General features: G+C 38.4%; 1 protein-coding gene across 2 annotated transcripts in view; it reads left to right on the plus strand.

The window, feature by feature from the left end:
• Nucleotides 1–12,449, plus strand: part of LOC132628280 (tetratricopeptide repeat protein SKI3) — a 33,655-nt gene that overhangs the window by 17,211 nt on the left and 3,995 nt on the right. The window lies entirely within an intron of this gene.

A 12,449-nucleotide genomic window follows, 5' to 3' on the forward strand; every position in this document is an offset into this window, starting at 1 on the left:
ATCGCACTTGTTCGGAGCACTTCATATTAATGGTTTTATTCATTTTAATCATGGTTTGCTTGAGATCGGAACAACACCAACTAAGCCTCAGTTCCAATAAGTTGGGTCCGACTATATGAATCCTTATGGACCATGTTTTTCCATTTATTTGAATTATGAATTCCTTGACATGTTTCTCCTTTTCTGCTATACAAGGTACCCCTTGTATACGGCAAAGTTGGCCTTGTTGTCGAAATCTTTTACTTGATTAAAAAAAATGATTTGCTTGAGATTGAAGAGTGGCTAATTTGGATGCAATTTTGGTGGTTGTTCCAGATTGAAGTTGGAAAAAGACGTGAGATACTGTTTTTATTTCGGAAAGCATTTGTTTCCTGTTCTGTTTGAGAAATTTATGAATCTTATTGCCGTGGTTTGAGTTGGTCCAGAAAGAATTAGTCTGTGATGATCAAGTCCGTAATGAAGTTTGTGTTTGATGAAACTGGCAAGAGTTGAAGTGGTTTCTCCTGCCAATTTCAAGTAGCTCTGTAGTTTAGCAGAAGAGGATTGTTTTATTATGTCAAGAGTTACATGTATTTATACAGATGAAGACGGTCTATCAAAGGAAAGAAAATATTCTACAGATCTCCTATGATTCCTACAGATCTCTTCTATGATTTAGCTAGCTATATAAGGTAATATAATATATTTACAGTCATATCATATATTTAAAATCCTCCAACAATATTCTGTAACACTCCCCCTCAAGCTGAAGCATCTATATTGATCATGCCCAGCTTGTTACACAGATAACTAACTCGAGCACCATTCAACGCCTTTGTGAACAAATCACCTAGCTGCTCCCCCGTCTTCACATAGCTTGTGGAAATCAAGTTTTCTTGAATCTTCTCACGGATAAAATGGCAGTCCACCTCGATGTGCTTAGTTCTTTCATGATACACAGGATTCGAGGCGATATGAAGGGCAGCTTGATTATCACACCAAAGTTTTGCTGGTGTAGGATACTTCAACCCAACTTCACTTAAAAGGTGATGTATCCACATAATCTCACATGTGGATTGTGCCATAGCTCTATACTCGGATTCTGCACTGGATCGAGATACAACATTCTGTTTCTTACTTCTCCATGATACCAAATTTCCACCCACAAAGACACAATAGCCAGTAGTAGACCTTCTATCAATCTTGGATCCAGCCCAATCAGTATCTGCAAAACACTCAATGCGAGTATGTCCATTGTTGCTATATACTATGCCAAGTCCAGGGGCTCCTTTTAAGTAGCATAAAGTTTGCTCCAAAGCTGCCCAATGTTTGACTGTTGGTGTAGACATAAACTGGCTAACAACACTTACTGCAAAAGCAATATCTGGACGAGTTACAGTGAGAGTTTAATTTACCAACTAATCTCCTATATCTCTCTGGATCATCAAAGGGATCACCGTCATCTTTTGTTAGCTACATATTAGGAACCATCGGAGTACTACAGGGCTTGGCTGCCGACTTTCCAGTTTCCTCAAGTAGGTCAAGGATGTACTTCCTTTGAGATAGAAATATTCCCTTCTTGCTCCTATTTACTCTATTCCCAAGAAGTATTTCAGTTGCCCCAAGTTTTTTGTGTGAAACCTCGAATGCAAGAATGATTTGAGAGAAGTTATTCCTGCATAATCACTCCCAGTGATGACAATGTCATCAACATATACAACAAGAAGGATAATGCCAACTGCTGATTGTCTGTAGAAGACTGAATGATCACATTTGCTCTTTGTAAGCCCAAACTCCTGAACTATCTCACTAAATTTCCCAAACCAAGCACGAGGACTCTGTTTCAGACCATACAAGGATTTCTTCAGGTGACAGACTTTCCCATACTCCCCCTAAGCAACAAAATCGGGGGGTTGCTCCATATACACTTCTTCGCGGAGATCACCATGAAGAAATGCATTTTTGATATCCAATTGATTTAGCGGCCAATTCTCAGAAGCAGCTAGAGAAATAAACAAGCGAACAGAAGTGAGTTTGGCCACTGGAGAAAAAGTATCGGAATAATCCACCCCATAAGTCTGAGCATATCCTTTAGCCACCAATCTGGCTTAAGGCTGGCCACAGAACCATCAGGATTTACTTTGTTACATCCCACTGCCTTCTTCCCTTTTGGTAAGTCCGCCAAATCCCAAGTGTGATTTTCATCAAGCGCATGTATCTCCTCAAGCATTGCAGCATACCACCCAGGATGACTCAAAGCTTCCCTAACTGTTTTGGGTGCAAAGATAGAATCTAAAGAAGCAATCATAGAACAAGACGCAGGAGACAAGTGATCATATGAGATAAAATTAGCAATGGACTATGATGATTGACATTGACGCTTACCTTTGCGAAGAGCAATGGGAATGTCAAGATTTTCAGCTGGAGAGGGAGTGACTGGAGGAGGATCTGATGACGAAAGAGTTGGTGCAGGACATGTATCATTGGTCGCTTGTCGCCTGGAATAAACTTGAACTATCGGCGGCTTTGTTGGAGCAGGAGGAACATCAGAAGACACATTTTCAATCGTTTGCTTATCAGGAGAGGCACTGGAAAGAACCTCCTTATGGTGTTCTGAGCTCGATGGAGTGGTCTTATAGATGAGCCATTCTTCTTCCTCCCCCTGAGTGGGAGACGTGTCGAGAGAGGAAAAGAATGAGATGTTCTCTGAAAATACCACATCTATTGACACCATGTATTTGTTAAAGGTTGGAGAGTAGCATCGATAACCCTTCTGTAGCCGAGAATATCCCAAAAAGACACACTTCAAGGCCTTTGGATCTAGTTTAGTAACATGGGGTCGCACGTCACGAACATAACATGTACACCCAAATACCCTTGGCTCTAATGGAAATAATGGCTTATTAGGAAAGAGAACACCATAAGGAATATCACCATTAAGTACTGTGGATGGCATGCGGTTAATTAAAAAGCTAGTTGTGGACACCGCATCTGCCCAGAATTGCTTAGGTACTTTCATTTGGAACAACAAAGCACGAGCAGTCTCAAGCAAATGTCGATTTTTTCTCTCAGCCACTCCATTTTGAGAGGGTGTATCCACACATGAAGATTGATGAAGAATACCATATTGATTCATGTAGTTCTGAAATGAAGCTGACATGTATTCTTTAGCATTGTCACTCCTCAATATATGTATAGAAGCGTTAAACTGTGTCTTAATCTCAGCACAAAAATTAGAGAAATGAGAGAACACCTCAGAACGATTTTTCATAAAGTAAATCCGTGTCATTCGGGAAAAATCATCCACAAAAGTAACAAAATATCTGAACCCAGCCTTAGACACAATAGGACATGGTCCCCAATTATTTGAATGAACTAATTCAAAGGCACAATCAGCTCGTTTATTATTTCTAGGACTTAACGAGCTTTTATGGTGTTTTGCAAAATGACAAGACTCACATTCTATTGAAGGTACATTATGAAACTGAGGACATAATTTCTTCAAAACTGGTAAAGAAGGATGTCCCAATCGACAATGTTCTTCAAACACCGAGACGATACTGGAGCAAGCAACTGATGGAGGTGACCAGGCATCAAGAATGTAGAGACCATCTAATATATGTCCTTTACCAATAATCTGCTTCGTCATAAGATGCTGGAAAAGAAAATGATCGGAAAATAATGAGACAAAGCAATTTAGGTCTTTGGTAAGTTTACTCACAGAAATTAGATTAAAGGCAAGGCTAGGTAAACCTATCACTGAGGACAAGGTAATAGATGGAGTGAGTTTAACGGTTTCAGATCCCTCAATGGTATAACTAGACCCATCGGCTATGGTAACAGAGGATGGTGCTTTATGTGACTGGAATTTAGAGAAATTGTTGGGATTACCTGTCATGTGATCTGTGACACCCGAGTCAACGATCCATTTATTTGAGGAGGAAATGAGACATTTGTTACCTGATTCAGCAAGGGCAGAGACTGAGGTGGATACATTCATTGATTCCTGATACTTTAAAAGTCTGGCGTACTCATCAGCTGAGATTGTAGCAGTTGAAGGTGAACTAGAAGCAGCAACAGCAGCAGTCTGGAGTTGTTGGTTGCGAAGCTGTAATTTCTTACAGTTTCGCTTCATGTGCCCAGGTTCCTTACAATAGCGACAAATATTGTCATTGTCTCCTCCTTTGTTCCTGTTCCATCTCCTGGCATTATTGTTGTTATTGTTCCACCTCCCTCCATCATTGTTATTGTTCCATTTTCCTGCATCATTGTTATTGTTCCATCTCCCTGCATCATTGTTATTGTTCCATCTCCCTGCATCATTTTTATTGTCCCATCTCCCTGCATTATTGTTATTTCTTCCTCCTCCTTTTGCAACGAGCACACTGGTCTGCTGATTGGACGAAGTACTGTCCGTGCGCAACACTCGACTGAAAACATCTTTGACAGAAGTCCAGCTAAAAAGCTCATTATTGCCATTTGCTCCCTCTGAGCTTGCTGCACTTTGACATCAGTACTGAATGGTAGAAGTACATTCAGTTCCTCATAGGTTTTCTTGAATTCCATGAAGTATGTAGTGAGCGACTTAGCTTCCTTCTCAGAACGATAGAAAGCCTTACAAACTTCATAAATCCGAGATAAGTTACCTTTGCCAGAATATAGATACTCCAAATAATCCATTAACTCTTTGACAAACTCACAGTGATTAACCAAACCAACTACTTCATTATCAATAGAGTTTATGATTTGCAAGAGTAGTCTAGCATCATCTCTTAGCCAAGCCTTTTTGGTATCATTAGTTGGAGGATCTTGGGTAAGATGGTCATCCTTTTCAACACTACGCAAGTAGACCCTGATTTTCCTACTCCAATCTAAATAATTAGACCCATTTAGTTTATAATCTTTAATTTTAGATAATGCTGGAACAATTTCAGTCGTGACAGATTTATCCTCAGACATTTTAACTAATGTTTAGCCAAGAAACTGATTAACAAGAGCAAAGTATCAACAATCTGACACCAAACTGGTCGACAAGTGCAGTAAAGGAACACCCAAATAGAACCAACCAGCCGCAGAAGCACAAAACAAGTTTCCAGATTTCGCAAATGCAAATGCCCAAAAAAAAAAAAAAGCGAACCTGGAGAAAAATAATAATTCAAACAGTGATTTAACACCAAAAAACAACCTGGTACTGATGTGGTTATGCCGGGACAGCAAGCAGAGACGTATTCTGCTGGACCCTAGTAACCGAAACCTTTTCCCAAGATGCCAGGAAAATTTTCGAATTTTCTAAACCAAGACCTTGAGCCCTAGTGGCTCTGATACCATGTAGTTTAGCAGAAGAGGATTGTTCTATTATGTCAAGAGTTACATGTATTTATACAGATGAAGACGGTCTATCAAAGGAAAGAAAATATTCTACAAATCTCCTATGATTCCTACAGATCTCTTCTATGATTTAGCTAGCTATATAAGGTAATATAATATATTTATAATCATATCATATATTTAAAATCCTCCAACAATATTCTGTAACAAGCTCAATTAAACTCCTCGCTGAGACATGGATGCAAAATGACTTTTCCTACATGAACGATTCAAGTCACATGAGACCTCATCATAGCAGTGTTCGTGTCAACAAGTTTTCGGCAGTACAACTATTTTACTAATAGAGGGTTCAAATGAACTTGGAAAGAGAATGCAACAATATTTGTTGAAGTTAGAGGTTATAAAATCCCATGACTAAGTATAGCATAACTTACACTAAAATATGGTTTAAAGACCCAATCGTCTAAGCAATTAGGGATCTCGTGGGTGCACACGAAACTAATAAAAAAATAAAAGAGCTGTCCTAATATGTGCAAGATCATATTCCAACACTTCGAATGCTCTTTTTTTGTTTTTCTCCAAATTATCGTATAAGTGATAGCGGGTTGACATTCCACCCTTTACATTGTCTTCTGCTTCTTCTTCATATGATACACAACTTTGCAACCCCCCTCCACTGTCTCAAGCATTGCTCATTATGAGATAAGAATGGAAGAGAATTTGGGGATAGATTGCTATTCCCTAAGCGATTGGGGTTTAAATAACCTTTAGAAGCATTACACATAAGGAAAGAAAATAAAAGACAAGAAATACATTCCTGCAAAATCTCCTAATTACAGGATTTGGGAATCATTCTATATTTAAATAATATATACTTTTTACCATATTTTCTTATTTATCTGTGGCAGCTATTGCTCCTTCTTTTAGACTCCTTTATCATGGCTTATTCGCTTTCGTAATTTTCATTTTCATACTGCTTTGAATTGCATTTCCTTATCTGACCTTTTATGTCATGCTTTCTCTTGAGCTGAGGGTCTTTCAATAACAACCTGTCTACCTCCCAAGGTAGGGGTAAGTTTGCGTACACTTTGCCCTCCCTAGACCCCACATTGTGGGATTTCACTGGGTATGTTGTTGTTATATTTTTACCATATTTAAGACTCCTCAAGATAGAGTGCACATATTGTGTGGTCCTACTTGCTACGAATATAGTCAGTTCTGGATTGTCGGAGCGAACAGCTGGTCTTTGAGTTGACAAAACTCTTAACAATACATCTGGATTCAATCTTCTGTCCAATGAAGTGACAATCTACTTCAATATGTTAGGTTCTTTCACAAATAAATTTCGTAGGTTCAACTCCTGCAATCTTTAACTCTTGAAGAAGTGATGTTAGCCATATAAACTCCCGATTAGCTAATACCACATCCCAATATCATGTCTTTGCGCTTGGCCTAGACACCACGTCTTGCTTTTTTACTTTTCCAGGATATTAGATTGCCGCCAAGTAAAATACAATAACCTGAAGTGGATTGTCTATCAGAGGGAAATCTTGGCTAATCTACATCAATACCCAATAATGTGCATATCCCTTGTCTTCATGCAATGAACATTGTTCTAGAAAGCCTTTCACATATCTTAGAATGTGAATTACCGCATTCCAATGCTTAAGATCTTTTAAGTACCAAAGAAAATACAAAAATGTTTATACAACTTCTGGACAATTTCTTTCTCTGGGTTTAAGTGCACGGAAAGCCGAAGTTAGGTTCCCTATATAAGTCATAGCCGTAATGTATAAAATTTTACAAGTTTAGCCACTTCGGAATCAACTTCAGCCATTTGCGACCGAAATTGCAAAAATACGTGTCTGAAGTTTGGCAGCAAACTTCTGACATTTTGCCTGAATTGGCCTTTTCGCATTTTTGCCGGAAATTGTAGGATTATTGACAAGGAAAAATTGGATGCATGAACTTAAGCCATTTATGATTGAACATCCACCATTTTTTGATTAAGCACCGGGTGTCTGGGTCTCTTTGAGCCCCGACTAATCCCGGGGGTGCACAGGCCCTCGGCAAGGAGTTTCCCGCAAGTGCACCACGGGTAAATCAGGGTTTTACCCCAGTCCGATGGCCCTCAGAAATTGTTTGCACCCAATGGGTTTCGAACTTGAGACCTTGAAAGGGAGCAAACCCCAAGTTCAAGCCAATTGAACTTCCACCATTTTTGTATGAAGTTCAGCCATATGTGATTGAAGCAACGATATTTTCATGAAGTTCAACCGAAGTTTAGGTTATTCTTTGTTTCGTCAAAACTAGAGCAAATCATTGCATCATTAAGCTATACATATATTTAACAAGCACATGGTATTGTTACTACTTTAAAGCAAAATACAATTTTGCAAATATGAGTATGGAGTTATATCATTAGGACGAAACCAGAGAGAAGAATATGAATCGGAAGAGAAAAATGAGAGGAAGTCAGCTTGATTATTCCCTCAAGCTATTGGGGTTTAAATAGCTATGTTTTTTTTAAAACTGGTAATTGTATCTGTATTCCATAATGAGCAAAACTGTACATAAGTTGGACTGAAGACATATTTACAAGAGTACTCCAAAATCTACTATCCTGTTCTATATTGAATCTAAAACATCAATGATAGAGACAGTGTCATTTGAGTATATTTGATTACACCAAAAAAAAAGGATCAAAAGACAATTCAATTTGACCTTCTGCATATTATTCTCTACATTTTCAAAACATCTAGACTTCCTTTCTTGCCAAATTGTCCACCAGATGCAAGCAGGGACAATTCTCCATCTACCTCTGTTCTTAGCCTGCAACCCTGCTTCCTCCTAACTCTGAAGGGCGTCTGTAATCTTTCCAGGCGTAGTCCATGATATGCCTTTAAGATTTAAGAATGATCTCCAAGTTGTCCTGTAACCTTGTAACCATGCAGCGTAGGAATAGATGATTAACTGTCTGCTTTTTCACCAAAAAATAAACAGCTGGAACATTGAGGTATCCCTCTCCTCATCAAATTGTCTTGTGTCAAGACTGCTTCCTTAGCCAAAAGCCACACAAAGCATGCAACTTTGTGTGTGATTTTGGTTTTCCGAGGCCAGTTAGCTGTTGATTGGGTGGTTCATCCTGCTGTAAGCTAAATTCACCTCGAAAGAACCCTTATTATTATTATCCTGCCACCATAAAATATCTTTCCCTGTCTCTAGTCCACTGAACTGCTCAATTGTGCTGAAAAAATCGCCACTCTTTGGATTTCCCAATCATTAAGCTGCCTTCTGAAAGTAAAGCTCCATCCTTGAGGTGTCCACAATTCTGCTATAGTCCTTTGTTGATGAAAGACTAGACTGTGTATGTCTGCAAAAAGCAATTCCAGATTGCCTGCCTCATGCTAATCATCCTTCCAAAAGACAGTCTTTTCCCATTCACCACTTTGATCTTGGTATGTTGCTTGAATTCATTCGACAAGACTCTGATGGATCTCCATAGGCTAACTCCATAAGGTGTAGTAACGTCCTTGGTCATCCAATTATCTTACTCCTCGTATTTAGCTCTTATGACCTTTCCCCACAAATGTTGATTTTCATTAGTATACTTTCCATAACAATTTCATTATGAGTGCCTTGCTCTGTATATTCAGATTCTTAATACCCAAACCCCTTATCTCTTTCCTGCAGGTAGAGATCTCCACTTGACCAAGTGGTATCCTTTCCTTTCTTTGTTCCATTGCCACAAAAAATTCCTCCTGATGCTATCCAACCTCTTGATAATCCTTATTGGTATAGGAAACAAGGACATCATATGTGCTGGAAGAGCATCAAGAACTGAGTTAATGAGAGTCAATCTACCACCCAGAGACAGATACTGAGTCTTCCATCTTGCCAATTTCTTTTCACACTTCTCAATCACATTATTTCAGCTTCCTGTGGATTTAGATTTAGCTCGCAGAGGCATTCCAAGGTATATGGTTGGTGAGGTACCAACTTCACCACCTAAGACTGCATTTAGAAGCTCCAGATTTGGTACATCATTGATGGAATGCAGAAAACTTTTCCTCCAATTGATGTGTAAGTCGGATATCCCTTCAAAAAGGACCAAGATCAGCCTTAAGATATTTCAGTTGCTCTTCCTCATCATCACAAAAAATGAGAGTATCATCTGCATACTGAAGATGAGTTACTTCCAAATTTTCTGTGCCAGCTCTAGCAACATCAAACCCATTTAGCCAACCATTCACATGTGTTGTTTTTACCATGTTGTTTAGGCCCTCCATTTCTAATAAAAATAGAAAAAGTGACAAAGGGTCTCATTGTCTAAGGCCCTTTTGTGTTCTGAAAAATCCTGCTGGAGAACCATGTATTAGAACTGAGAAACTCACCGTTGAAATGTGGTATTTGATCCAATGGACCCATTTCTCCAAAACCCATCCTCTCTAGTAAATTCAGGAGATATCCCCAGTTAACATGGTCTTATGCTCTTTCAATGTCAAACTTGCACAAAAATTGTGGTGTATTCTGTTTCAATCTAGAATCTACTACTTCATTGGCTACTAAGACAACATCATAGTTTGCCTTCCTTTAATGAATGCCATTTGTTGAGAGTCTACAAGGTTAGCCATCACACCTTTTAACCTTTCTATTAGCACTTTTGAAAATATCTTGTAAATATTGCCTATCAAACTAATAGGCCCGAAGTCCCTCAGCTCTTTAGCACCTTTTTTCTTAGGTATAAGAGCTATGAATGTGGCATTGAAGCTTTTTTCAAATATTTCTTGATCATAGAAGGTTTAAATAGCTAAGTTTACATGTCCTAAAAAGGAAAGGAAATCGATACAAAATCAATTCCCAATTACTCCCTCCATCCTAATTTGAGTGTCTTAGTTTGACTTGGCACGACGACAACAACTACAACAACATGCCCAATATAATCCCACCAGGTGGGGTCTGGGGAGGGTAGAGTGTACGTAGACCTTACCCTACCTTGGGAGGTAGGGATGCTGTTTCCGATAGACCCTCGGCTCAAGAGAAGGTGCCAAGACAACAATAATAATAGGCAGTAATAGCAACACGTAATAAGATAAATGAAGTGAAAGAAAGCATGAAAAGCATGAAACAATCAAGTTAAATTAGAGATTTCTAAGCAAGAAAAGAAATCCTCGCGGCCACCTATTAGCCCTCTACTGATACTCGACCTCCACACCCTGATACTTGGCACAGAGTTTAAGAAATAAAGGAAGACTTTTGAATCTTGTGGTCTTAAATTAAAGATGTGTGTAGTCCTTTAAATCTTGTGGTCCTAAATTTGTCAAAACTTACTAAATATAGAAAGAGACTCTCTTTGGGACATAGTAAATAGGAAAGTAAGACACTTAAATTGGGACGGAGGGAGTACATAATATTTTACCTACTATATTTACATATGTGCTAGAATCCTCACAGATTCTAACACTCCCCCTCAAGCTGGTGCATACAAATTAATGTACCCAGTTTGCTACATAAGTAACTCGTTTTGGGACCGGCTAGGGACTTGGTGAATATGTCCGTAAGCTGATCATTTGACCGCATGAACCTCGTGATGATATCTCCTAAGAGTATCTTCTCTCTGACAAAATGACAATCAATCTCTATGTGTTTGGTCCGCTCATGAAACACTGGATTTGATGCAATGTGAAGTGCAACTTCATTATCGCACACAAGTTCCCTGTTTCTAATCTCTCCAAATTTCAAACTCTTCAGTAGTTTGCCATAGCCCGATATTCTACTTCTGCATTAGACCTAGCAACCACATGTTTCTTACTTTTCCAAGACACCAAATTTCCCCCGATTAAAACACTATCCAGAGGGTGACCTTGCGTAGTCTGCATCTGAATAGCCAACAATTTTCTCATGTCCTCGATCTTCATAGAGTAGTCCTTTCCCGGGAGCATATTTTATGTATTTTTGACTTGTTTTAGACCACAAGATTCCAAAGTCTTTTTTTATTTCTTAAACTCCATGCCCAGTCCATCACATAAATTGGGACGGAGGGAGTAATATTCTATCTACTACATTACATACATGCTAGAATCTTCACTGATTCTAACAAAGAATATAATTTCTCAATGACTGGTAGAGTAATACACATTAATTTGGGGGGTGGGGGGTGGTGAAGAAATAAGAAGAAGCAGAGGAGCAACAATTTTGTCTAAAGTCTCTTACACTGGCTTCCAGTTAAATTCTTTAGAAAAACTAGATATAGGTCAAATGAGCATATCCAAATAGGCTACTGGTGGCAATTGCTACCTTTCATTGTCGTCCTTCTGCCCTGTGTGTGTCCCTTTCCTGTCATCTTTATATCTGTGTACTTCATTTCCTTTGTTGTTTTTTCATGAGGAGACCTATCTTGGCTTCGTGTGAGGAGGGGTCATTATTCCATTCTTTGTCCATTTGCCGTTAAAAGCAAAAGTTTTAGACATTTAAGTTGCAAAATGGGACGAGTCAGAACCCGACATTCTTATACTCCCTCTGATTTCTCTGTTGCTGGCTGATTTAGCTTTACACTTCTCTCACTATATTGTACAGCATCAGCTGTCCACTCTCTGATATGGTTGGTCAGCCAATAAAACCTATGCTTGGGTTGTTAGTGTTTTTAAGTGAACTGGAAATTTGTAATCAGAAGAAATATTAAAACACAAATGAATAGAACAAAGATTCTTTTAGAATTTGAACAGTACTTTCATAGATAATATTTTCACCTGGTAAATTTTAAAATTACTTTTTAAATTTCCTTATCAAAAAACAAATGAATATCTGGTGGTCTGTTTGGCTAGCAAGAAATAACAGAATTTTTTAAGGCAAAAGAAGAAACATGCAGAGCCTTAAACTTAGTTGCTTTTTGTTGATTGCTTTTTGGTGCAAACTAGATTTTGATCAGATATAGATGTTTTTTTTAGACACAATAGCTGATTTGCACAACTTGTAATTACGCCCTTCGCACTGGCTTAGTGCAATATTTTATACAAAATATTTTATCCAAAACATTTATGTTTTCTTGATCAAAAAATATTTTATATGATATATTATTTACCCAAAAAGAAGAAAAATAGTTTTCTGAAGAAGTTTCCACTTGATGTCACCCATTATTGTGT

This window comes from Lycium barbarum, chromosome 2 (genome assembly GCF_019175385.1).
Source record: "Lycium barbarum isolate Lr01 chromosome 2, ASM1917538v2, whole genome shotgun sequence".
Taxonomy (NCBI): Eukaryota; Viridiplantae; Streptophyta; class Magnoliopsida; order Solanales; family Solanaceae; genus Lycium; species Lycium barbarum.